Genomic DNA, 26,058 nt, shown 5'->3' with positions numbered 1-26,058 from the left:
ATTGTAAATAAATTCCCCAGTAATTGCTAAGTGATGGCCTCACAATTATGCTGGCATAAGGAAAGCAACCAGAGACAGATTCAGTAACTTTGCAATAAATATCCAAAAAGGAGCGTAGGGATTGTCAAGGAGACAGCTGTCTTGGATTAAATGGGTGGAAGGAGAAGAGTTTTTGGTGAGTTGAGAAATTATCGAGGGCTTGGATTTGTGGAAACACGGAACATTGGTCATGCCCACGCCCATGTCCACGCTAGATGTAAGTATTCAGCTCTGGGCTCAGCCCCTGAGCCATCCCTTGGCTGGGATATGGCTGATGTAGGTTAGGCTCCGCTTCTTGCTCCAGATGTGTGAATGGGAGGGTGTGGCCCGTTCTCCCTGGGCCAGTAGGATAACCAGCGAGTGTTCTGTTCATGCATATGGCAAGTCATAAGAGAACACACAGAAACCCACGAGCCTTCTTAAGACTCAGGCTCAGAACTGCGCACACGGTCTCATCCTCCTCATTCTATTAGCCAAAGTGAGTCACGTGGTCAAGGCCAAAGTCACGGTGACCACCAGTACAGAGGCAAGGATTAGATGCAGGGAGGGGTGAAAAACTGGATCTCCAAGTTAACCTCCTGGAATTTAATTAGTATGTTCCATTCCCCTCTGATTGTATAAGCTTATGCTATATCCTGGACGCTGCTAGGCAGCCGGAGTGAGTGCCATGTGATCTTCCTGTAAAGGTCACCGGGTAGGAATCTAATAAAAAGAGTTCTTGTTCTTGTTATCATTTATATGATCAGTGCAATAATCTTCCTAAAAGTCTCTCTTCCGTAGTTACGGCCCTGCGTGCAATCCATCCTCCCAAGTGGCCAGAGTGATCGTCCTAACATGGAAATGAGATGTGGAATCTTCCCTGTTTACGTTGTTTGGATGATTCTCCTTTGCTTGTAGGATACAGCTCAACCTCCAGCTGCTGATGTTTATTTTTTATTTTTATTTATTTATTGATTGATTGATATTAGAGAGAGAGGGAGAGAGAGAGAGAAACATCGATGAGAGAGAACATCGATTGGCTGCCTCCTGCATGCCCCCCACTGGGGATCAGGCCCACAACTTGAGCATGTGCCCTGACCGGGAATCGAACTGGCAACCTCTTGGTGCCTGGGTCCACGCTCAACCACTGAGCCACACCGGCTGGGCCAGATGCTGATGTTTAAACTGAACCTAACCTGGACTCCCGAACTGCCTGAACTTGTTTTGGTCACCAGTCCCTCCCCCACGCGGTTTCCTGCTTGGGGCCACGGAGAGGCAGTGTCTGGCGGGGCCTGAGGTCCATGGTATCTTGGTAAGAGAGCTTACTAAATGTGCACTAACCATTATCTGTCAACTGTAAATCCTGCCCCAACCCCAGGCACTGCCATTTGCAACCTTACCCAGGTGGGATTGTAAAAAACAAACCCCAATTTTCATTCGAAGAAAGTGTTCAATTTGAGTTGCTTTTTGTTGTTACTGAGTTTCTCATCAGTAGAGACAAGAAGTAGAACCTCTGGGCAGGAGAGATCCTTGGTGGTTTTTGACACCCAGTGGAGACCCACAACCATGGACCCCTTGCTTCTCTGTAGACACAGCCTGATCCCCAGAGCTCTGAGCGCTTTGCTCTCAGTACTCCCTGTAGCAAATTGTGGTACAAGGAGGCTGCTCTCTCCATGAGCCATATTTTCCGAAGCACGTAAACTGTACCTTTTCTTTCCCTGTTGCCTAGCTCTGTGGCTAATATGCAACAGGCACTTAATGAATATTCCTTAAATGAATGAATGAGTGAATGAATGAATGAATATATGAGAGTAGTGGAGATTCTCTAGAATAATAGTTCTCAAGCTCTGCAGAAAAAGAGCTTGTAAAACACAGATTGCTGGCCCTGGTCCCTGAACTTCTGAGCCAGTGGGTCTGGGGAAAGGCCGAGAATGTGGCTCTCCAACCAGTGATGCTGGTGCTGCTGGTCCAGGGGCCACGCTTTGAAAACCAGTGCTTTACGGAATTGATGCTGAGACGATTCTCCGTGTAGAAATAACCCCAGTAACTAATTTTGGGTAAGGGAGACACCTAGAGGGGGCTTTTAATGGCTTCTAGTTTATAGGCTAAAATCGGTGCCTGAATGCCCAATTTTGCTACTGAAGGAGGGACAGAAGTCCTAACGACGGTCAGGCGAGTTGAATTGAGCTGGTCTAAAAGTCACTCCAGGTTTTATCTCCACGCTGGTGTGGAAATCACGATTGTAGAAACACATTCACAGAGGACCCTGTCTTAGTGCAGCATCTTCAAAGTCAAGGGCGCACTTTCTGTCTTAGTCTCAGATGTCTGGGCTCTTTATAAACTGAGGACATTCGGAAGGATGTCACATCCCAAGGGTCCTTCACCAAAGATCTCCAAGCACCTACATGCTCGCACTAGCCTGTGTGGAATGTCCCTTGCTGTGTCTCATTCTGGTTGAGACTATTGGGAGAAGGTCATGCCTTGTCATAGGCCGAATTAGACGGCCACCTGTGAGTGCAGGGTGTCAAGGTCACAGAAAGCTTTCCTGGTGGGAGGATGGAACCGCCACCATCAGGAGGTATTTCTGGTGGAGCAGCACATGCGAAAGGTTTCATATCATTTTTCAATACAGAAGCCATTTGTCCGGACAACAAAAGTCCTTTGAGCACCTCCTGTATGCCAGACACTAGAAGCTGAGCACACAGCAGCAGACAGACAGATGGAGAGATAGAGAGGCAAACAAAAAAATGTAATTATTGGTTCGCTATTGATACATAGGAAACCACCCCCAAATTTAGAGTGATCATTTATTTTTAGCTCACATACCTGTGAGTCAGCTGATCTGGGTGGGGTTCTATTGGCCTTGCTCCTGCTTCTCTGGGTCCACGGAGGTGCTGTCTCTCCTCTGACCGTGAGCTAGCCCCTGAACGTTTCTCTGATGGCACTGGTAGGGCACCTAGGGAAAGCCAGCTGAAACACACAGGGCCTCTTTTAACTGGCACCCCATCACTTTGGCCTCATCCCATTGGCCACACCAGGCTCATAGGGCCAAACCCAAAGCCAAGGGCTAAAAGGTGTTGGAATAAAGTTGCAGGTTGGAATGAAGAATGGACACAATAATGCAAGTGACCAGTTATGGGATAAGGTCAAGCAACAAAGGGCAATGAAGAAACGTAAAGCAGGTTCAGGGCTCAAGCAGATGGGGGATGCTGCCCTTGGTGGCCAGGAATGGTGGGCTGGCCTGCTGTCGTAACCTTGGGTATTTTTAGCAGGCTACGAACATCGACGGGGTGCAGCTTCGCCATCATGCTATGTTACAGTGCTGTATGGGGTGGGCTCCCCTCCTCACTCTCCAGGTATCAAGCGCTCCTGCATACCTGATAATTGTTGTGTCGCATAAGGACCTTTATATGGTTTATCACTATTCCTTTCAAATGCCTCAGCACAGCAGCAAATTTAAAGGGTACCAAATCTGAATGAAGTTATCTCCGCTGGATGACATCCAGTTGCCCCTCTCCACACATGCACGTTCATGTGCCTGTACAGATGACACACTTGCACACACCCACACAGCCACCTCCACCCACTCGGAAATCATGTCTCCATCCGCATCAGTCGGGGAGAAGAAACAGTCTCGAGCCCTGGGACCTCAGGAGACAGCAGCGGACCACTGGATGATGATCCACCGGCTGCAAAGCCAGGCTGATGGGCCTGAAAAAGGAATGTGGCTTCTGGGGAGCCCGCAGCTGCAAACACCACTGAGGCTTTTGGGGGGGCTCTCCTGGGGGAGATAGGGTGGGCAAGGAGGTTCTTTTTAGCTTTGGTATTTACTTGCCACCGTCGGTCAATCCATCAGCCAAAAGACCCTCATTAGGGAGCTGAAGGGAAAACTAACAAACAAATGGATTTCTTTTTCGGGGCCTTTTATCACTGGAGTGAAATGCCTTTTCTCCTGTTTTTGTTGAACAAAACATGGTCTGTGTTTGGTAACATGTACATTCTGTGAGACTAGAGGGGAGCAGGAGTTAGAGGGGGAAAGCAACGTCATTTTTAACAACAACCCTTGGAACGTTGTTATGTTGTTATTCCCATTTTATTGATGAAGAAACTGAGGCGTGGGGAGTGAAAGCTACTTGCCCAATAGAGGTGAAGTCCAGAGATCCCAATCCGGGTGTCATTTGTGGACAGATCTCTTTCCAACTTTCTGGCTTCCAAGGGTTTCTAGAAATGAGCCTCACAGCGTAAGAAGGCTCTGAAACGTAACACCTTCCTTACGGAGGGGCTGGAGCCCCTCTGCCTGCCAGTAGGATATCTTAGGGCAAAACCCAGGGCCTTGGTGAATGCCCGCACAGCTCCTGGCTGGAGACCGGCTCCGCAGATTGTTGCCCAGGCAACTCTCCATCTATGTATCTTCCTCACTGGTGCCATCAGAGGCACAAGGTCACCCGCAGCCCAGGAATCACAGTCTCCAGGTGTTGACCAACAGAACGGTCAACACTGTAGTTCAATAGATAGATGACGAAGCTGAAGTCAGACTGGCATCAAACTCCCTCACCCGAGATTGTTCTCCTCCTTTGGGGAACAGTGGGCCCGCTGGGAACACAAAGGCATGAAGCCCCTTAGCTCTATCGGGCTCATCTCTGAAGGACCCCTCTAGCCTCAGAGCTCCCCTGGGATGGGCTGGGTCCTCTACTGCAAGGACAGCCGTGCTCACCTTCCACCGCCACAGAGCTTGCTTCCCTCCCTCTCGCAGTTGTTGCTCCTGAGAACACTCCCCAGTAAGCCACCCGCACAAATCTCCGTCTCAGCCCCTATTCCAGGCCGACCAGCCTGGCTCACACTGGTGGTTCAACGCTCCTGCCTTACAGTGACACCTGTTGCTTTTGCTCACAGCTTATTGGCTAGAACTAGTCACACTTCCCCATGCTGACCACAAGGGGGCGGCAAGTGCAACCCTTCCATGTGCCAGGAAGTGGGGGAAACTGGACCTATTTGGTGAGCAGCAGTAAAAATGATGGAACAGGGAGACCACGGAAAGGTCCGGCAGACTATGACATCAGGAACACTGCTCTGTACGTGGGCATCACTGGAAACACCTACCCGGAGGAGTGTCTGCTTGTGAAAATGTGGCTGGAGCATCATCCCACTGCCATCTTTCCCTCTTACACGGTTTATCATCTCCCGGCTGTCCTCTGCCTGCTCGCTCTCTCTCTGTGTGTGTGCTGAATCTATGGGCTCAGCTCAGCTGGCCCCGATGGACAAGAAGGCCTCTGCCCTGGAACGAAGAAATAGCGGAATATTCCATGGTGCCTCGGTGCAAAGCAGGTCTGAGTCCAACGTGCTCTTTGCTTTGCTTTGACTGGTGAGCGATGTGGGCGGGGGTCTCCACGCACGTGGGTTCTCTTCTGAGACAAGTACGGCGTCTGTGAAACACTGAGGCCACGCTGCCTCGAGGCTCAGGGGTGCTGCCTACTTTGACAAGAGGAGAGCTAGAAGCTGGAGGAAGCAGCAGTGTTCACCTTCCCTGGGCTCTGCCGGGGGCCTGTCTGGGGACCAGTGCTGGCAAAAGCAGCCAGGCAGTCAGATGGCATTGCATCTTCATTAGTGACCTTGGGACCACATGAGATGACCTTGTGATAGAACAGCTGACAATGAAATCATTTCAGAAAGTGCATCAGTTTGCATGTCCCGAGTGGTTGTTTTGTTGCGTGATCCTCACCACACGCTCATGAGTTCAGTATGATGTATATTTTCATTTAACCAGTGGACAAACAGAGGCACAGACGGTTGGAGTGACTTAGTCAATGGCAGAGCTGCAGATAAGCTTAGGCAATGTGGCTCTAAAAATCTTTGTTCCACTCCACCCTCACTATGTCTTGATTAACTGTAGACATCTATCTAACACACACTGATGATGATCTCCCTGTTATGGGTCCTGTGTTGGGAATACAACCCAATCCACTGGCTGTCAGCATGGTCCATCGCTGAATGTCCTGCCATGTTAGATAACACGTAATACATCTATCCCATTATTTGGCATCAAGGGAATTTATGTCAGAAGATATTCATATATGTATATTTGTATAATAAGGACGACGTAGCTTACATTTTTCTCTCATTGCTTTAGCCACTGGGAAGCTCAGATCTAAGTCAGAGTAAATTTATTAGAGTTTGGGTTTAATATGTCAGTTCTGATTTCTTTCCTTCTGGCCCAGATTTTTTATTTTGGTTGCATAAATTCTATTGCACCAATATCCCTTATTCTAGAATACTGTAAACATAAATCCTTTTCAGGAGGCTGCAAAGAAATGACAAAGTAAGTTCTTTGATGCATATTCTTAGATTCTCACTGGGCAAGGCAGACCTAGATATATACCTCTTATACTTATTTCTATAGGTCCCCACTTATAAAATCCCTTGAGATGTGGCTACTACTGTTCTGAGATTTGGGCGATAACTAGAAGCTTCCAAAAGATCACATCTATAAAGAAAATGAAAAAAGTTTCCTCAAATATGGTCCCAACTTTGGTGCTAGATGACCATTTGTGGAGTAGGTGGCCAGTCAGATGCTCACCTGAGCAGTTAATAAAATCTATTGCCCCTTGATGGATTTTTTTTTTCTGCAAGTCAGGATTGATCTGTCCTCTTTGTGATTTGTGAGATGGCAGGGGAACACTGAACACCATCATGAGTTGGACCACATGGGGAAAAAAAAAAGAAAAGAAAAAGAAAAAAAAAATCTGTTGCCAAGTCTTTCCAGGCGTAGAAAGGGCTGGAACTGTTGGGGTCATTTGATTTGATTTATTGGAAATAAAGTGGATCTTATTAACATTTTAATAAAGAGAATCTTTTTGCACTGGGCTGGAAGTGGCCACCAGTCCCCGGTGCAATTTCATTCTCTGTATAAGTGCAATCGGCTGGCGATGCCCAGTGTGATTTGTGGGGCTGGGCCCCAACAGTCCAAAAAAGCAAATGGGCTGCCTGCTTTGAGGGGCTCGCTTTGCGAGAGGGGCTCGCCCCGTATCTGCCATGCAAAACGAGGGAGCTTTATGAAGGAATCCGTCTTGTAAAGCCATTGGTCCTGGTCATCAGCCTCTACCCAATGCTTTCGTGATGCTGCCGCTGATCTATTTGGGAAGTTGGCTGGCTGGCGAGGCAGAGCCTCTCCTCAAAGCCTGGCTCCCACGGAAAATATGCTCAGTGCAGCCGCGTGCATGAATGAAAACGCCGCCGGGCGCTTCTAGTCGGGCAAAATGCAGCCGAGAACTCCGCTCGTCCTGTGCGTTCTCCTGTCCCAGGTAGGGAAGAGGGGGCTGCCGGGCGCGCCCCGCACCCGGGTTCTGCATTCCGATCGCCTGACGCCGGCAGAATGAGGGGGTTTGGGGGGCACTAGGGGACTCCTGGAGCAGCGGCAAAGACAGCCCTGAGCTCTGAAGGGAGGTCATTCCCAGCCCCGGAGATCCTAGGGGTCCTGGTTACTCACTCCTGCCTGCCTCGGTGTGTGTGTGTTTGTGTGTGTGTGTGCTCGCGCAGGGGAGAGGAGCAAGCTCAGAGTCCTTTATTTTGTAAGCAGGGGCGACATTCTCGCCTACATCAAGTGGGGTAACTTTGATTCGCCTTCTCCCAGAAGCTTCTGCATTGGAGAAAGACAGTCGGAGACCACTCCAAGGAGTGGTGATTTTTACCCAGCTCAGCACGGAGCAGGCGAAGCGTCCGGGATTGTGGGCTGCTCTGCGGCTAGAGAGGACGGCCTGGCATCGCTGACTTCCTGGGGCGCCGGCCCCTCGCCCAGCCCGGCTGCGCTGGAAGGTGCCCAGGGCTAGCGGTGCGCCGCGGCTCGCCTGCTGCTGTCGCTCAAAGGCGCCGGGGCCAGGAGCGCAGGCATTAGGTTCCTTCCCTCCCCAGCCTCAGGCCGTGAAGGACCGGAGTGCGTCCCCTGTCACGGCGCAGGCCCCAACCCCCTGCGCCCCCTTTGTCCAGCTAGCTGGAGCTTCGGCCCTGAGCCCCACTACCGCCTCCTGTGCTTTCCCGGGGCGGGCGGTGCAGAGCACAGAGAAAAGTTCAAGCCTTGCCCACCGGCCGCAGCTGCCTGTTAACCCTCCGAGCGCTGCGGCGAGAGGGGAGGGCCCGGAGAGCCCAGAGCAGGGCGAGGGAGCTGTGTCACCCGCAACCACCTCTGTATGGGGGGATCGCTGGAAGTTTGTGTGGAGGAGAGCGGTACTCAGAGGAAGACAGAGCAGAGGTGCTGGGGTCTGAGGGGCACGCCCAGCGCTGCTCAGGGACCCAGGCCCCCCTGGCAGCCTATGGGACTTGGGGTGAGCAGGTATCCTACAAGTGGGTGGGTCAGCTCAAGGCAGGGCTGATCAGAGCGGAGGGAGGGAGGCAGGGAGTGCCTTGGGTGGTAGGAATGGGTGTTGAGTTCCTGGGAAGAGGCACTTGTGTGACTGTGCACGAGAGAGGGAGAGTAAGCAGCCAGGGTCCCAGGCAGGGCTGGTTCCGAGGTGGAGATGCCCTGCCGCCTGCCTTCCAAGGGAGACCACTGCTGGATCCATGTTGGGGTTAGACTTGGAAATGGGTCAGTGTCCCCGGAATGCAGTGACCATGGGAAGCACTCAAAATGGGGGTGGTGGTGCTGGGTGATAGTGGCTGGAGGCAGAGTAAGGTGCCTGGCTGCTGAGCCCCCTTTCCCCAGCCCCTACTTCCTTCTCCCCTGGATGCACAGCCCCTGCTCAGTTAGGCTCCTCTCCTACCAGGGCTTTGCTGGCTGATGCCCCCGGAGTCCCTGTAGCCCTAAGTCCTGCCTCAAGTCCTATGGCTGTCTGGGCACCAGTTTCCCAGTCTTTCTGGACTAACTGTTCCTGAGGCTGTGTGGGTGTCTATGTACCCCAATGCAGCAGGGAAGTTCGTCAGGCAGATCTGCTCTGCCCTATGCCAGTGGTACCACGCTGGGCAAAGTTGCTTAACCTCTCTGAGCCTCTGGATTCGCCACTGTCAAATCGTCTTGCTGCGTTCCTGGGCTTGCTAGGCTGGTGGGTTTGCCTTGACCGGGATGTCCCGGGGAGTGGATTCATCATGAGGCCTGGCTCCCTGGCAGCTGTTGGTATGGGGGGGGGGGGCGCTCACCAGGGCCTCACCTAGGGCTCCACAGTCCTTTACTCCGTGGGCATGTTTTGACCTCAGTTCGGACTCCAGGGCCTGCCCACAGTTATGCCTCCCTTTGGAAACCGCACGCCAGCACCCAGCTATCCTTAGGCACCAGGGGCTTCCACATGATGCCTTCTGCAAAGCAACTGGTGTGTCTCCTCACCCAAGGCCCGGCTGGCACAGGGGGGTTGTGAAGGCTCTCAGCTCACTCCGTTTCATTAAAATAGGGGAGCAGAGGTTTCCCTCTGAACGAAGTGCCTGCCCAGAGAGGCATATGTCTCTTTTAGATTATTATGCACAATCAGAGCAAATGTCCACACCGGGACAGTACTGCTATCCCGGTAGCAGTAGCGCCTTGCAGAGGAGTCTGGTTGGTGCCACCCAGTCACCCAGCAAGGGGCTCCTGTGCAGACGTCCCTGTGCCACAGTGGGGAAGCGGGAAACGTCTTGGGGCCTTTGAGTCAACAGCAAAAGCAAAACTTTCCTGAGGCAGAAAGAAAACAGAAGAAAGGGGAAAACAATGCAATAAAGCAAATTAGTCACTGGGCCCTAGTGGTGCTCAGGCAGGCTCTGGGAGTTTTTCCACCTCGCTCGAGCCTGCTGGGTCCAGCTTCGGAAGACATCAGTCTAAGTTTGTGGGCTAGGTTGCTGTTTTAGGCACTGGGGGATGGAGGCGGAGAGGCATTCTAACCAACAATGGCTGGAAACTGGCTAAGTTGGGGAACAGTCACCTCTCTTCTCCCCTGGGGCATTTTGGGAAAAGACTGTCCCAGAAGTGCCTCTGGAATTTGGCTATAATAAATAATAAATGTGAAAAAAAGAGCAGCATGAGCTAGAAATTCCACTGTAAATATGATCCCCCCCCCCCACTACCCCATATTTGGGTATCACAACTAGCCAAAAGCTCTAACAATGAATGAGTAATCCTCCAAGAATTAGGATTTCAGGGAGTGGTTCAGGTTTGGAGAGCGGTCACTTGGGAACGGCTAGAAATGTTCCACAGAATTCTGAGGTGTTGATTTTCAAGCGGCGAGTTCTTTCTCGGAGCCAGAATCTCCATGTGCAGGGTTTTCAGTGAGAGCCGGTGTCTCCTCGTGCTCCTTCAACTTCGCTTATTGTATTTTAAGGGCAGTGTGTGTTCGCAGAGCTGTTTTGGTGAGGATATGAGATGGAGAGTTGCAGAGAGCACCCCTTCCCCGAGAAAAGCTCAACAGGAGACAGCCTGTAAGACTTCAACAGTGCTGGGGAAACAGAGATGTGAGTGGAGAGAGGAGTCAAAGTGCCAGAGCTCCTGTGTCTGCCCACTTTGTGTAGCAAGTCCCCAAAGACACGTAATAAACAGCGAGGCTGAATATGTGATCTGGAATTTATGTAATGCCATCGTCTATATTAAAAGCCTCCACGGTCACCTCAGCTAATCTCTCCTGCTCTGCCTCCCTCCCTTCTCTCCTTTTCTATCTTTAGCCCTTGGATTTTCCATTAAATAACATTTCTTTCTTTCTGGAAGTATCCTCGATGCATTACGGCCCAACAAACCTATGTCCCCAATAACTGCATCATGTAAAAGTACCAGCATTTAGTTGTGTGCATGGAGTCTCAGGGTGAAGTTCCCTGTTCAGGTGAAATTACAGCTAGGTTCCTGAGGACACCCTTCTTCCTCTCCCTCCTTCCCGAATGACAGTTGCTTGGGGGGAATAGAGTTCATTTCTATGTAGTGGAAGGTAAGGAAAAAGGGAAAACTATGGATTCCATTCACATGAATGACATCTCATCTAAATAGCCAATAGTATTTCCTAATCTCTTTCCTTGTGTGTGTGTGTGTGTGTGTGTGTGTGTGTATGTGTCTATCTCTGCATGTTTTGATCTTTTAATATCTGTTGAAAAAATTCTCCAGAAGAGGGCTCCATCCACAGCATTACAAAATTCTGAATCCACAGCTCATATTTTAAAGACCTTCAGGATAGCAGCTCCATCAAAACCAAACTCGTCTCCTTATTCCCAATGATTTGCTACAAGCTCCTTTAATGAGAAGGCCTGTCATTTTGCACGGAGTATCTTTCCTTGTTTCCTTTCCTCCTCTCTTCCCGACTGTACTTGCTTCTGTTCCGTTTTCTTCTTCAACCACTATCCCCTCCGAGTTTTAGAGCAGGGAGCATTTCAAAGACCGTTGGAGACAATGCGGCATGAAATGCGAGGAAGTTCTGAAATTTCCTGGCATTGGACTTCGGTTGGACCTAGTTGACTCTTCAGGCGGCCAAAAGGCAGGCGCTGTTCTGCCTGTGAAGGGAGATAATCTGCCCCATTAGGTAACTACCCGGAAGAGTGAGTCATGAGCCAACACCGCTCCCCCTTCAACACCAGTGGAAAAGGAGAAGGAAATATCAGTCTGTCATCCAATCACAATAATCAGTTGGACAGAATCAAATCAAGTGACCAGTGGTTTTGGCACTGTGTCCACTTAGCTGTCTGCCAGGTGCCCACATCCCTAGGAGAATCCGACCCTCCTGACGGATGCTGCCAATACAATTTCCACAGCCAGTCTCCTCTGCAGCCACGCAGGGGACCTCAGGCTGGGTCCTCTACCTGAGCAGACTATCCAAATGGTCAACGGTAGGATCCCTTCATCTCCCCCATGCACTAAGTAATGGCTTTATTTTAGGGTTAGGGCAGAAAGCAGTTCTTTCTCTACTAGAGATGCAGCTAAGAGCAGGTTAGAGGAGAAAGGAATGACCTTTCAAACTTGAAGTGCAGACTGAGTCTGGTTTCATGGAGATGCGTGGTCACCCTTTGGTTGAGCAGGTCGAACCGCGAGGTAGCTGTCTGATGATGCTGGAGCCATCCAGCCCGGTCCTGCAAATCTGGCTTCTGGGCAGAGGTTACAAAGTAGCAGCCACAGGCCAAATGGAGCTCACGGATGTGTCTTCTTTGGCTCAAATGTTTTGTAAAGTGGGAAATTGTACATTTAAAACAAATCTAGGATTCTTACATTTCTTAAAATGTCAAAAAGTCAGGCCTGGCCAATGTAGCTTAGTGCTTGTGCATTGACCAAGAGGTCACTGGTTTGATTCCCGGTCAGGGCACATGCCCACGTTGTGAGCCAAATCCCCAGCGGGGGGCATGCAGGAGGCAGTCGACGTTCTCTCTCATCGATGTTTTTATCTCCCTCTCCCATCCTCTCTCTCTAAATCAATAAAAAAAAAAACTTTTTTTTTTTTTTAAATGTCAGAGAGTCAGGCAACCCCAGAGCCGCATTTCCCCATGGCCACACTCCACTGAAGCTGAGTCACTACTGTCCACTTCAAGGACATGCCTCTGTAGTTTGTCACAGTCCCCACCACTCCCTACCGTTCACCCAACCCATTGTCCTCCCTAATTTTACCCACTTGCCTCAATAGCTATTTGCGTGAGGAACTTCTGCTTTCCAAAATGTCGAGGCTTGATCACATTCATGCAGTCAATTTTTCACTAACAGGCTCTTTTAAAAGCTTCTTGTCGATGATTCTGACTGCATTCCATTGACGCGCACTCTGGAAGAACACAGCCAGGGGGCTGCGCGTTCTGTCTTCTATCTGGGAATGTTATTACCAGCAGTGCCCCTGGGGGATGAGGGGTACTCAGCGCAATGTAACATCCAGACCATCGTTTCATGGAAAACAGTCCCACCCGGAAAAGTGGCACACTGCAGCTTTGGGTCAGTCTGGGCTCCCCGCAGGTGGTACACCCAACACACTGCCCTGCATCGGCAGCCGAGGGGCTCTGGGACCACCAGATCACACGAAGGTCCTCGTGCACTGCGCGCAGGGCTATACAAAGAGTACCGCTGCCCTTGGAGTGCAGTGACACACTGGGCATTGTCCGCCCATCGGGGTGGCTCACGCACAGTGTGAGTATAATCAGGACATCGCACAACTGTATTGTACTAAGCCCTGCAGGGTGCTCGGGAGGCACTGAGCTGACCGTGTGCACATCCGTCCGGCTCGCTCCGCAGCTTTGTCGCCTGGAGGTACTCTTACACAACAGGACACTGTTACCCCGAGTGCCAACTGGAGTTCCGTGATGTTTCTGTAACTGTTTTTAACAGTTAACACCCACCACAGCCCACACGTAGTGTTAATGCTGTAATTAATGTTCTCTGGCTTTGTAAATACTCGACACATTGGTCCACTCAACCCGTTCCAGCAGGTGAGCCTCCGACAATCCTTGTTCTCCGTGGCTGCGGACCCCGAAGGTTAGGGTAAACATCACTGCATACATAGACACAGACAAAGAGCAATTGTTTTTTTTCCCTCTGTCACCTGCCAACAGAAGTCACATTCCTGAGAATTAGCATGAGCAATAGGCAGGTTTTGACATGTTATGTCTCATTTCAAAGGCCCCACTGAGTGTCACCCATCTGCACAAAGCCCCTGTGTCTCAGGGAGCGCAGGCCGGGCCGGGCCGGGGGCAGCAGCTGCTCCTGGAGAGAGCAGGCCCTCCACGCGCCTGGGCAGGGCAGGAAGTGAGCTCAGCCTCGGGAGGAACCTGGGGACCCCGCGAGGAACCTGGGGACCCCGCGAGGAACCTGGGGACCCTGCAAGGAACGTGGCAGCCTCCATTCCTGCCTTGTGCAGCCTGCAGGCCAGAGTCTCCTTCCCCTGGGAATGGCAGGGAACTGCTCTCCATGTGCCGCCGGAGACAGTACCTGCAAAGGCCTGAAGCTTGAGCTTCCGCCACAATCTCCCCGCGTGACGTGGGGTCTGCGGAAAGCTGTGGGGTTCCGTCAGCAGAACCCACAGCTGACTCAGGCCACCCGGGCCCCACCTTCAGCTGCCAAAGACTGGGCATCTGGGATCATCTCACTCGAGGGTTTCAAACTCTGGATTATGGGCCAGTTCCTGCCTGCAGCCTATTTTTAGAAATAGTTTTATTGGAACATAGCCATGCCCACTTGTTTATATAATTGTCTATGGCTGTGTTTCTGTTATAACAACAGAGTGGACATCACAGAGCCTACCAAGCCTAAAAGATTTACTATTTGACCCTTTACACAAAAAGCTAACTGACTTCTGCTCTGACTCAAATCACAGCAAGAGAGGCTGCAGGGACATCCCCAACCCCCCGCAGCTCCCCACCAAGGGGCAGGGAGGCATTATGGCCACTAGGGCTTGTCCCTCATAAGCCCCAAGCATCCAACAACTTGACTTTGGGGACATTCATTCACCTGGGACCAAACGGACTCAGTAAACATCTATGCTGTCCATAGAAGACCTGTTGTTCTCAGGGTACAGTTGCTAGGAAGGCTGACTCAGTCTCTCTGTGCTCTCTTGGGGCTCAGACCCCAGGTGATCCCCTGGCGGGGGAGATGAATATCCACCGATGAATAATTCGGAACAGAGGCAGCTGCTCTGAGGGAAGGAAACACGTTTGAGTGAGGCCATGCCGCTCCACAGGGTTTGCTTGTCGGCGCCCTTCCTCCCCTGCTAACATGTAAGCTCCGTTTCAGTCCCTGTTGCTGTCTGAGCGGTTCATTTCTGTGTCCCAGGGCCTAGAACAGTACCTGCCATATACCTGGCTCTCCAGAAACAGGAGTGAGTGAGTGAGTGAATGAACATAAGGCACATGAGGATGATGATTTGACTTGGGGTGCTGGGCACACTGCAATATACAGATCTTGTTACATAGAAACCAACACCCGCAACCCGTATAATCCTATTAACCAAAGGTCACCCCAATAAATGTAATTTAAAAAAAAGGCACAAGATCCAGATGAAGGATCTGAGAAGCATCCTTGACAGCTGATGTGCAAGTGGTTGGAGGTCCAGTGAGGCCTACACCCCAAGGAGTGAGAGGGTGCTGGAGCCAAAGAGTCCGAGCAGAAGCCATAGCTGCCGTCCTGGGCAGGAGGAAACCTGGTGCAGCCCAAAGACAGTGAGGTGAGGAGCAGCGAGGAGGTGCCAGGGCCACTGGGGCCTTGTCAGCCACTGCAAGGACTTCGGTGTTTGTCCTGTGGCACTGGGCAGCCATGGAAAGTAATGATGGGAGGAGAGTGTGTGACAAGGTTGGATTTTCACTTTGAATAGGTCATCCTGCTGCAGTGTGGCAAATGGATCGGGACCGAGCATGAATGGAGGGAAAAGCCAGGGTGGCCTGAGATCATGGGAAGGACCAGACGAGGGAGTGACCGTGCAGAGGCGAGAAGGAGACACTCCCTGCTCAGAGCATGCAGAGATATTTTGGGAAGCACTTGGCAGGACATAGCAACTGGGTTTGGAGATGGCAGAGTGAGGGCCAGGGAGGGGTCAAGCTTGAGTTCTGACTCTCTCAGTCGGCAGGAAGCTAGAGCCACTTGCTCAAACAAGGAGCCCAGGTGTTCGACATCATCAGCAGGGTCCGAGGGCTGTTTCCATGGGGTGTTAGCCAGGCAGCAGTAATGCGCCTCAGGAGAGGCACCCAGGGCCCCGGTTACACGAATGCCCACAGATCCAATCCGTGCCTGCATCTGGAATGGGCACCGTGAGGGCCTGAAAATGCCCTTGACTAGAGAGACTAATGTGTAGCCTCTATAATTAACCAATCTCGGAGGCTTTTCATGCAAAAGATATTGGAGTGAAACACTGCCAAGGCCTTTAATCGTTTCTTGAACATTCAATCAGCAGCACTAGAAATATTTCTTACATGAAGCAAATAATGATCTACTTCTGTCAGCGATCACTTTGTGGATGCTAACAAACCTTTGTTTCAGCAGATTAGATACAGCCTTGCTGACTCTTACATCTCTGGGCATCACAGAGAATCTTTCACTGGGTGCAGTCAGTGACGAGCTGGTGAATACTGAACACCTGGCTCTCTTATACAAGCACCACCACCCAAACCAGCAGCACAGTTACGTTATCCTCAGAAGGTGAGGGACGCACAGTGTGCACTCGCTAAGTACTTATTGAGGAGTTTAGAGAATTCCTGGGTAACAAGATGAACGCGACACCTGCTCTCATGGGGCTTACAGTCTACGGAGGACACCCAATGAGAAACAAGAAAATAAATAGCTGGAATAATACAAAGTTGCTAACTGTTGCAATAGGAAACGCTAGGAGCTAAAATAGTACTGGGGGTGGCTGTGTCTTTCCTTCTTTCCTTCTGTCTTTCCTCCCTTTCCTTTTTCTTTTCTCCCTCCCATACTTTTTACTATCTACCAAGTGCCAAGCATGCTGGCAATGTGGGGACCCAGAGATGAACTCATCATAGTCCTGGTCCTCAGGGGAAAATGATGGAGGTGAATCAGGGCCTACAGTTTGCCTGGACCCAGAGGAATGAGTGTCTTGAACTTCTGAGCCTGTGAGAAGTGAGTTTAAATTCTGGCCCAGCCATTGGCACATTGTGTGACCTCTGATAAGTTACTCTTCTTCCCTCTTCTTCTGTTTCCTCCTGTGTGTGTGGGGTGGGGTGGGGTGGGGGTGGGGGGGGGGGGGGGGGGATAAATAAATAAATAAATAGCTATACTTGCCCAGCAGGGTTTTGGTGAGAATTAAATAAGTATATGCTCAAGACTTCATCTCGCCGTTGGCAAATGCCAGGTTAATTTGGAATGTCGGTTGTGTTCACCTTGGTGCACTGTGTCCCAAGGGAGTTTATGGCTTGAAGGTACCATGGTGCTTTGGCCTTGAGCATCTGACTAACTTGGAGGTGGGAAAATGCTTGTGTATTTAAACATTCTCAGACGGTTAAAAAAGTAAAGTTTGTTCCCTAGAGAAGGACTTGCCAGTTCCCATACTGGGAGCTCCCCAAAGACGGGTTCCCCTGGGATTTCATGCCTCAGAAAATCATTTGCTCTGGTAAGATCTTATCTTCTGGATGAAGCTCCTCAGCATCTGTTTCCCAGGAGGCCTTATTGGGGCAGTATGTGTGTGGGTGTGCATGGTGGTACCAGGCACACTTATTACTATGATTGAAAATGCATCACAATCACCATGGCGAATTTACTGTCCTGTACAATTTACTGCTATGCGCCAGTTGCACGAATTACCTCAAAATCCTTACTGCAATCCTTAGGGGCAACTGCTCTTGTCTCCATTTCACATGTGATAAAAGGAAGTTCAGAGTGGTTGGTCATTTGCCTAAGGCCACGTAGAGCTGTTCTGGGTGTCTGAGTCCTTGCTTTTGACTTGGGCAGAAAATCCACCCACCTCGCATGCTCCCCCAGCAAGAAAGGCCATTCCAGTAAGCACAGAGTTGCCCTGGGAAACGGGCTCCCTCTTGAGGATGCACACACACATCACTGGACTATTTCACATTAACTGCTGTCAAGGTAAAGATGCTGGTAGTCAACCAGGGGACCTAATTCTCAGATCAGTTCTAAAATATATAATAGTTTAGCCTGGCCGGTGTGGCTCACTGGTTGAGCATCGACCCATGCACCAAGAGCTCGCAGGTTCAATTCCCAGTCAGGGCACGTGCCCAGGTTGTGGGCCAAATCCCCAGTGGGGGGCATGCAGGAGGCGGCCAATCGATGTTCTCTCTCATCGATGTTTCTATCTCTCTTTCCCTCTCCCTTCCTCTCTCTCTAAAAATCAATAAAGAAAAATAAATAAATAAAATATATAATAACTTATCTTTTGTAGTAATTATCTCGACTATAATTCTTAAGACTTTCTTGCCACTCAAAGATATATTGGTGTTTGGGTTGAGTTCCCTTAAACACTGATGGTGATACAGGCTTTATTGCACGTAGCTAACAGGGGAGATCATTTCAGAGCACAGAGGTGAGGAGTGTGAAATAAGAATGAAAGCAAGCCAACAAAGACCATGCCATTGAGCTGGTTACCGTCATGATAAGATCTGTGTAAAACTCACTTCCGAATGGTCTCTTTTCAAGAGGGAAGGCGGGGTATCTGTGTCCACCTATACCCACCTTCCATTTGTGAAGGGTGGTCCCTGGCACCACTACTTCCTCTGTACTTCCCTGCTGAGCCTTTGTGGCTCTAGGGGAGCAACTGTGGTTTTGGGAACGTCCTGAGCAGAAACATGGAAGGCATGGCAGGTGCTTGGACTGGCATATGTGCGCTGGGCAGGGCCTAGGTTTATAAGAGATTCATTTACCACCAGTATGTGTTACTGAAAACGTCCTCAGTGGAACTAATGATGAAGGAAAGTCATGGTTGTTTTCTTAAACCCTCCAAACTTGGCTTGGCACCCACCTGCAGGTACTCTGTTTCCCACTAGATGGTACCAGGATGCCAAAGCCCTCGGATGCTACTTTAGGGCCTCATCTTTGACGTGGATATATTCCCACTCACTATTTTTAAAACCTTATAAGGAATACACAAATTGAGGTCGGAGGAACAAAATGTGGGTGTTTTGGGGACAGAAGACGGGAGACAGTGGAGGTCGTCTAAACAATTACCCTCATTCATTCATTCACCCACACATCTTATAGACCACCCACTAAGCCTTCAATCCTCATCTCAGCACTGGGGATACAGAAGTGAGCAGTGCACCCCATGTCCCTGCCCAGGTGAATTTCCGCAATGGTTGGGGGAGGGGTAATAAAAACCATCAGGTACATGCATGATGGCTGTCAGGGGGTGACAGGACCATGGGGGCCAGCGAAGTCTCTGTCCCGTCTGTCCCTCTGTCCTGTCGGCTGGTAGTGAGAGATGATTTCCATCTGTTTCTGAAACCCAGTTCCGCCACTCACCAGCCTCTTAGGGTTATGCCTATGGGGTTTATTTTCAAAACGGGAGCGTGAGCTCGTGGACAGCAGAAGTGGCGCCTGGCCAGCAGGTGTGGTCCAGCAGGACCTCCTGAAGCCTGCTGCCCGACGCGACCGCCCGCCTGCTGCCTGAGTTCCCGTGTCTGGAATCATGTGGAATCGTTACTGGCATCCACACGCGATCGAGCCTTGACTCAGAGGTTAGATGATGAAGTCAAGGTTTAAGGCAAACAGAGTCTTAATTAACCTTGAAATCTTTTAAGTTGCCCTTTAAATTTCAGTGTGCCTGGTTTTATACACATAACCGTGTACTGTAATCGGGTCAATATGTAACAGGGTAGGATGCACGTAGGAATGTACAGTGTGTGATAAAGAACATACGCGTTATATCGCCCTGGCCAGTTTGGCTCAGCGGTTAGAGCATCGGCATGTGGTCCGGAGAGACCCGGGTTCGGTTCCCGCTAAGGGCACGTACTTCGGTTGCAGTTTGTCCCCGGCCCTGGTTGGTCGTGCGGGTGGCAGCCACTCGATGTGTCCCTTCACATCGATGTTTCTCTCTCTCTCTCCCTTCTTCTCTCTCCCTCCCACTCTATCTGTACAAAAAATGGAAAAATATCCTCGGGTGAGGATTAAAAAAAACAAAAAAAACCCCAAACATACGCGTTATAGAATTCTACAGCATGTAATGGTGGGATTTAAATGGTTTTTTTTTTTCCCCCTTCTCCTTTTCGGTGGAAGAGCTGGACGTCCATTGATTCAATGTGCATATGATAAGACTTGACTGCGTTCATTGAAGCTGGTTTCCTAATCACATAATTCCCACCAGGCTGTGCACTGGGGAGGGCGGGAGCTGTGTGCTCTCTGCTGGTTATCGGTGGATCCCACCACCGGCACTTGCCTGGGGCCGGGGAACAGCACACTAGTCATAAACACTGGAGGAGCAGTAATAGAGGCTGAGGTCTAAGTAGTATTTCGTAGGAACCAGGCCCTCTGAGAGTCCTTTAAAAGTATTAATTGGTATGTTTAATCCTCCTAATGACTTGATAGTGTATCTACTGTGATTTGAATTCCATTTCACAGACGGGGAAATTCGGCAAGGACTTGATCAAGATCACACAGCACTTGAACTCCGGGGCTGAGATTCGAACCGAGGCAGCCCCGGACACAAAGGCCACATGTTGTGCGATTCCATGAGATGGAAAGAACTGTCTAGAACGGGCAAACTCATGGAGATGGGAAAGTAGACAAGTCACAGGGAATAAGGAGAAATTGCTAATTGGGGGTGGATTTCTCCAGTGGGTGATGGAAATGTTCTGAAACTAGATAGTGGTGATGTCTGGACAGCTCTGCACATCTACTGAAACCCACGGAGGTGGGTATTTTTTTTTTTATCCTCACCCGAGGACATTTATGCATTTATGTTCAGATAGAGCGGGAAGGAGAGAGGGAGGAAGAGAGAAAGAGAAACATCAGTGTGAGAGAGACATATCGACCGGTTGTCACCCACACAGACTGCAACTGAGGTACGTGCCCTTAGCGGGAACTGAACCCGGGAGTCTCTGGTCCACGGGCCGATGCTTTAACCGCTAAGCCAAACCGGCCAGGGCTGGAGGTGTGTATTTTAACAGGGTGAGCTTCCTAGCATGTGAAGTGTGTATCAGTACAAAGGCAAACACTGGGCAGTCTAACCTCGTTTCAGAGATCAGAAAACAGAAGCAGAAAGATACTGAGAACCTTGGCGCTGGCAAATGATCCGGGCAGTTCTGAGTCACACCACTTTTTGTGCCTGTTTCAGTCATTAACAGCAACCCTAGCGGTCCGCAGCTGCAGGTGTCGGGGGCCCTTCATCATAAACAAAGCAATAGCCACTTTGGTTTTGCTAACTTGCGAAGTGGGTTAAGGTCCGTCTTGTCTCACTGGTTATTATTCCCACCAGACCCAGCTGTCTCTGGTGAGACCCAGAGTCTATGGGAGAAGGAGGTATGTTCGTGTAGCTGACTTTTGAAAGTAATGAGTGTAAGTGCTGAGGTGGCGAGAGGGGGAGACCTGGGAGAAGAGGAAGGGAGAAGGGGAGAGGGAGGGAAGGGATAGAGAGAGAGAGGAAACTGACTTGTTATGCTAATTATAATTGTACTCAAATTGATACCATATTGCTGAAAGGATTTACCCAAATGAAGAAGACTCTTTGGCACCCCTTGGCTGGCTCCGTTGAAGGGTTGCATAGCTTGGCAGTGAGAAGGTAATTCAAGGTCTAAGGCAGGGAGGAGCTCTTGCTCCTTACACTTGGCAGTCCCTGCTCTCCAAACCAAGCCACCCCTCCCCCACCCCCAGAAAGGAAGGCGGCCCCTCATCAGCCCCCCTCCCCAGACCTCCTTTGATTTCAGAGTCCCTTCAACATGGAATTTACCTCTCTGTACCCTCACTCTTAGGTTGATTGTTTGTATTTGTCTTTCATGTTTAAAATGCAGAGTGACAAAGCCATGAGCCAGGCACAGCGACAGGAAAGGGGCACAGGGCTTACTCCCTGACCAGGTCCAGGATGCCTGTTTGTGGTCCCAGGAGCCAGGCTTTATGAAAGCAAAGCTAAGGAACTGGAAATACCTTCCTGGGTCTGCAGTCTGGGCTGGGGCGGGAGCCGGTCTCACTCCCTTGTGCTGGCTGGGTTTGTGCTCCCTGAGATTCTCAAAGCTCCCCCCCTGGGGACAGGAGGGGATCCTGCAGAGCCACATGCAGGTCCGATTCAGCCCTCCTGATCATTTGTGCAGTGCCGTGTGTTACAGACTGTGATAAGAAGAGGTACTGATTCCATGGGAATTAATAAGGGCTCTGGAGAAAATGGGTTGCATGAGCTACTCTTTGGGAGAAAGTCTGGACTTTCCAAGAGGAATAAACCAAGTTGTGTTTTGCTTTTTTGCAACTGAATGTCTTTGAGGCTTCAGTGTACATTTGTGTTTCAAAGAGCCCCGCTCCCCAGGGCGGCTTTTTTTTTTTAATCCTCATCCGAGGTCATTTTTCCATTTTTTTGTACAGATAGAGTAGGAGGGAGAGAGAGGAAGAGAGAGAGAGGGAAACATCGACGTGAAAGGGACACATCGAGTGGCTGCCACCCACACGACCGACCACGGCTGGGGACAAACTGCAACCGAGGTACATGCCCTTAGCGGGAACCGAACCCAGGTCTCTCCGGACCGCAGGTGGACGCTCTAACCGCTGAGCCAAACCGGCCAGGGCCAGGGCGGCTTTTCTAATGCTCCTCCCACACTTCCAGGGGTAAGGAGACTTTTGAATAGAGTATGTCATGAAGTGGTGACTCACAGGACATGTGGGTAAACAAGCTGGATGGCCCGGAACTTGGGCCTTCCCTCCTGGTCCCTCTGAATCAGAGCTCCTGGGGGTGGACCCAACAATCCTTGTCTTCACATACCCACCCTGCAGGGGATTCTCATGCTCCCTTCAGGTTTGCAAAGGGCTGTTGGCGGGGGCGGGGCTGACCTGCTGTTGTCCTGGGTAAGGGGGGGGATATACCTGGGCCAGGAACTTGGCCCCCCCGAAGCAAAAGCGAAGGTCATGAAAGGAAGAGTCATAGGAGAGACATAGACTGAGCATCTGCTCCATCTTACCCCTGTGAAGCCCTGAGCTGTATTCACAGGACGCCTTCGTGTTTTCTGTAGTTTTTATTTATTTATTTATTTATTTTGAGAGAGAGAAAGAGAGAGAGAGAGAAACATTAATGTTAGAAAGAAACATTGATTGGCTGCTTCCTGCATGCCCCTTACTGGGGATCGAGCCCACAACCCGGGCATGTGTCCTGACCGGGAATTGAAGTGGGACCTCTCAGTCCACGGGACGATGCTCAGTCCACTGAGCCACACTGCCAGGCTTCACAGGATGCCTTGAGTGGAAGCTGCCGTCTACACAGGCAGACCAGCAGACCTGGTACCGACAGAGGAGACATGCAGGAAGTCTGTGTGTGTGTGTGTGTTGGGGGGGGCACAAAAACTTTACCTCTTAGGTTTTGAGCTGGGGTTCTTTAATAAAAAGACAGAGGAACAAGAGAAAACCCAACAGTTTATTAACATGTATCCCTCAGGTATGTATGAGAGACCCAGGAAAAATGAGTAGTTCTCAGAGGTGATTTAAAACTTCAGCTTAGAAATCACCTTACTAAAGACATACCACCACACACACACACACACACACACACACACACCCTACTAAACACTAATCACTATGGGTACCTACTAAATTAGAAATTCTTGTCTTGGCATTAAGGGTTCTAAGGTGACCCAGCTGGTGTGGCTCAGTGGATTGAGCATCCTCCCATGGACTGAGAGATCCTGGTTCGATTCCTGGTCAGGCCACATGCCTGGGTTTCAGGGTTGATCCCCAGTAGGGGGCATGCAGGAGGCACCCGATCAATGTTTCTCTCTCACATCGACGTTTCTATTTCTCTTCCTTCCTCTCTCTCTAAAAATTCAATAAAAACGGATAAACATTTTATTTAAAAGAAAAAGATTCTGAGGTGAGTCAGACAGATGCAGATGCGGTAGTTGCTGATCTCATGGAGTTTGCAGACACAGGGAGGAATAGGAAGACAGACACCGCTGGTCCATGAGAAGGGCCCAGAGCAGCTGGGTCCACAGCCGTTCTTCGTGTGCCATCGTGAATCTCCTTTGAGCATCCGCCTATGATTCTTGCTCGTGAAGTACAGTCTAAATCAGTGGTTCTCAACTGAAGGCGACTGTGCCTCTCAGGGCACATGGGGTGCTGTCCAGAGACATGTTTGGTTGTCACAGTGGGGGGAGGGGGTGCTCCTGGCATCAGGTGGGTGGAGGCCAGGGATGCTACTCAGTATCCCCCTGTGCCCAGAACAGACCCCACCACAGGAATCATCCCAACCCACAGTCAATAGCCAATGCTGAGAAAACCTGGTACGTATAGAGCTTCCTATTCACCGGCACTCACAGGCTTGTATTTTCCTTGCTCTCCACCCCGTCCTGTCGTTCCCAGGACATCAGAATCCAAAGCTGGGTTTGTGAAAAGTTAACAAGTAGCAAGCTACTGTACAAGGCATGCGTATACTTTTTCAAAAGGTAAAACCATGACTCATGGGTAACTATAAATATTAAATCATTAATTTATGAGGAAACTGGCAAAATTCTACGGCAATGTAAAAGGCCATTTAAGGACTTGTATGTATATGTGCAGAATCCACAGACACAGACAATAATGTGGTGAAGGCCTGGGGGTGGCAGGAACAGGCGGGAAGGGGTCAATGGGGGGAAAAGGGGACATCTGTAATACTTTCAACAATAAAGATAAAATTTTTAAAAAGGCCATTGAAGAAGCTGGATCCTTATGAGTAATTTCACAAAGGAATGTTAGTATGAGATTGCTGAATTAGGGGAAAAAACACCAGTTAACGTGCAACATGCTTAAACCTTTGGAGATACCTGTTTCACCAGACAGAAATCATTGTCATCACTCACTGAGCAAAAATCAACAAGAAACTGGCCATTTCGCTAAGCCTGGGGTTTTCGATCAAGAGCAGACAATGAGATGAAGTGAGAATATGCTCCTAGACATCTTCTGTGGCCTTTGTCCCCAAATGATATTCAAAGGACTGTCATCAACCATTTTGTCCTTGTTTACAAGCTTTGGATCATTTTTTTTTTTTTTCTAATGCCTCAAACACATGACTTTTACTTTATTAGTGCTGCCTTACTAGAAGTGGTCTATAAAATGTAGAGCAAAGGAATGGAAGTAGGGGGAGGTTGCGAGATTGGAGGGGGGCAGGTTATACTAGGTCAAGGTGACTGCAGGTACAGATGCCACGTGTTACCTCCTTTGGTGAAGAATGCACTGTGCTAGGTGTTTTCACTCAATACTCTTAGGTGTTGATCACCCCATCTAAAGATGTGGATACTGAGTCAGAAGGAGTGTCAGAATGTCAGTAGCAGAAGCGGGCAGAGTAAGGAGAAAATGGTGTGGGATCAAGATGATAGGGGAAGACATAGAATTTAGCCAAAGAAAGAGGAAGGGAGGGTGTTATAAGCTGGAGGAAGCATGAGTCCTGTTTTGAGGCAGAAATCCTCATAGCCCGGTCAGGGGCAACAGGGAGGCTGTTCTGTGCGATAATGAACGTGGATACAATGTGAACTTGGATGTGTGCTACATGGAGGGCAACTATGAATAGTATCTGTGTTCTTTTAGCCAAATGATCTTACTATTGCTTCACGGCAGCGCCTGGCAGCACACCATGGTGGTTAAGAGCCCAGACCGTGGGGGAAGGTGGAGTTGCAGTTTGAACTTCAGCTCAGTCACTGTAGGGCCACGTGGCCATGGGCAAGTTGCTTAACCTGTCTGTGTCTTCAATAACTGGACTTACGAAATGAGGGCAATGCTACCCACCTGATATAGCTGGGATGGGGATGTAACATAACCCCGTATCATCTTCGTCCTTGATGATTTCAGTCCTTGGAGAATGGAAGTTGGTGCTTGGAGGAGGAGGTGAAGAGACAGGATTTAGCAGACAATGGTTTCAGCCATTTGTTTATAAGCATCACAGTCTTAGTCTGAGTTCCCTCGAAAGAAGATTCTAAGAGGAAGCTTTAGTGTAATTCATTAATCTGGGAGGTGATCCAAGGAAAACTGTAGGGGGTGGGGAGGTGAAGCAAGCCAGGAGGGGAACGACATGGATGGTCTGTCATTCAGTTAGTTGCTACAGTGAGTACCTGGAATTAATTCCCCTGGGGACCTCTGGGAGCAAATGTAGACCATTTCAGAGTCACCCCACCTAAGGGGCCTGGGAGCTTTGGACTTTATGCCATAAATCTAGGTGGGCATTGTTTTGGGAGTGCCCCAGGTGACATTGATTTTGAGCACTACTGGACTGCTAGGTATGGACTTTGGTCCCAGAGAGAGCCCTCAGCAAAGAGGTGTGGATTTTTGCAGTGGGAAGTTGGGCCAGCCCTCTAATGGAAAGCCCAGAGGGGCGTGGGCTTGGGGGTGACTGGGAAGCCATTAACACCTGCTAGACTCAATATCAAAAGTCATAAGAACGGTAATACCCTTCGGGCCAGTAATCTGCACATGAGAAATGAAAGAAACAACTATGTACAGAGGAAGATACATGGAAACACTTCGCTGCATTATACGTGGTAGTCCAAATTAGAAATAAAAACAATAGTCAACATCTGTGGAGTGTTTGG

Source organism: Molossus molossus, unplaced genomic scaffold (genome assembly GCF_014108415.1).
Source record: "Molossus molossus isolate mMolMol1 unplaced genomic scaffold, mMolMol1.p scaffold_m16_p_21, whole genome shotgun sequence".
NCBI lineage: Eukaryota > Metazoa > Chordata > Mammalia > Chiroptera > Molossidae > Molossus > Molossus molossus.
The sequence above is the reverse complement of the archived record's forward strand: the minus strand, read 5'-3'. Positions refer to the sequence as shown.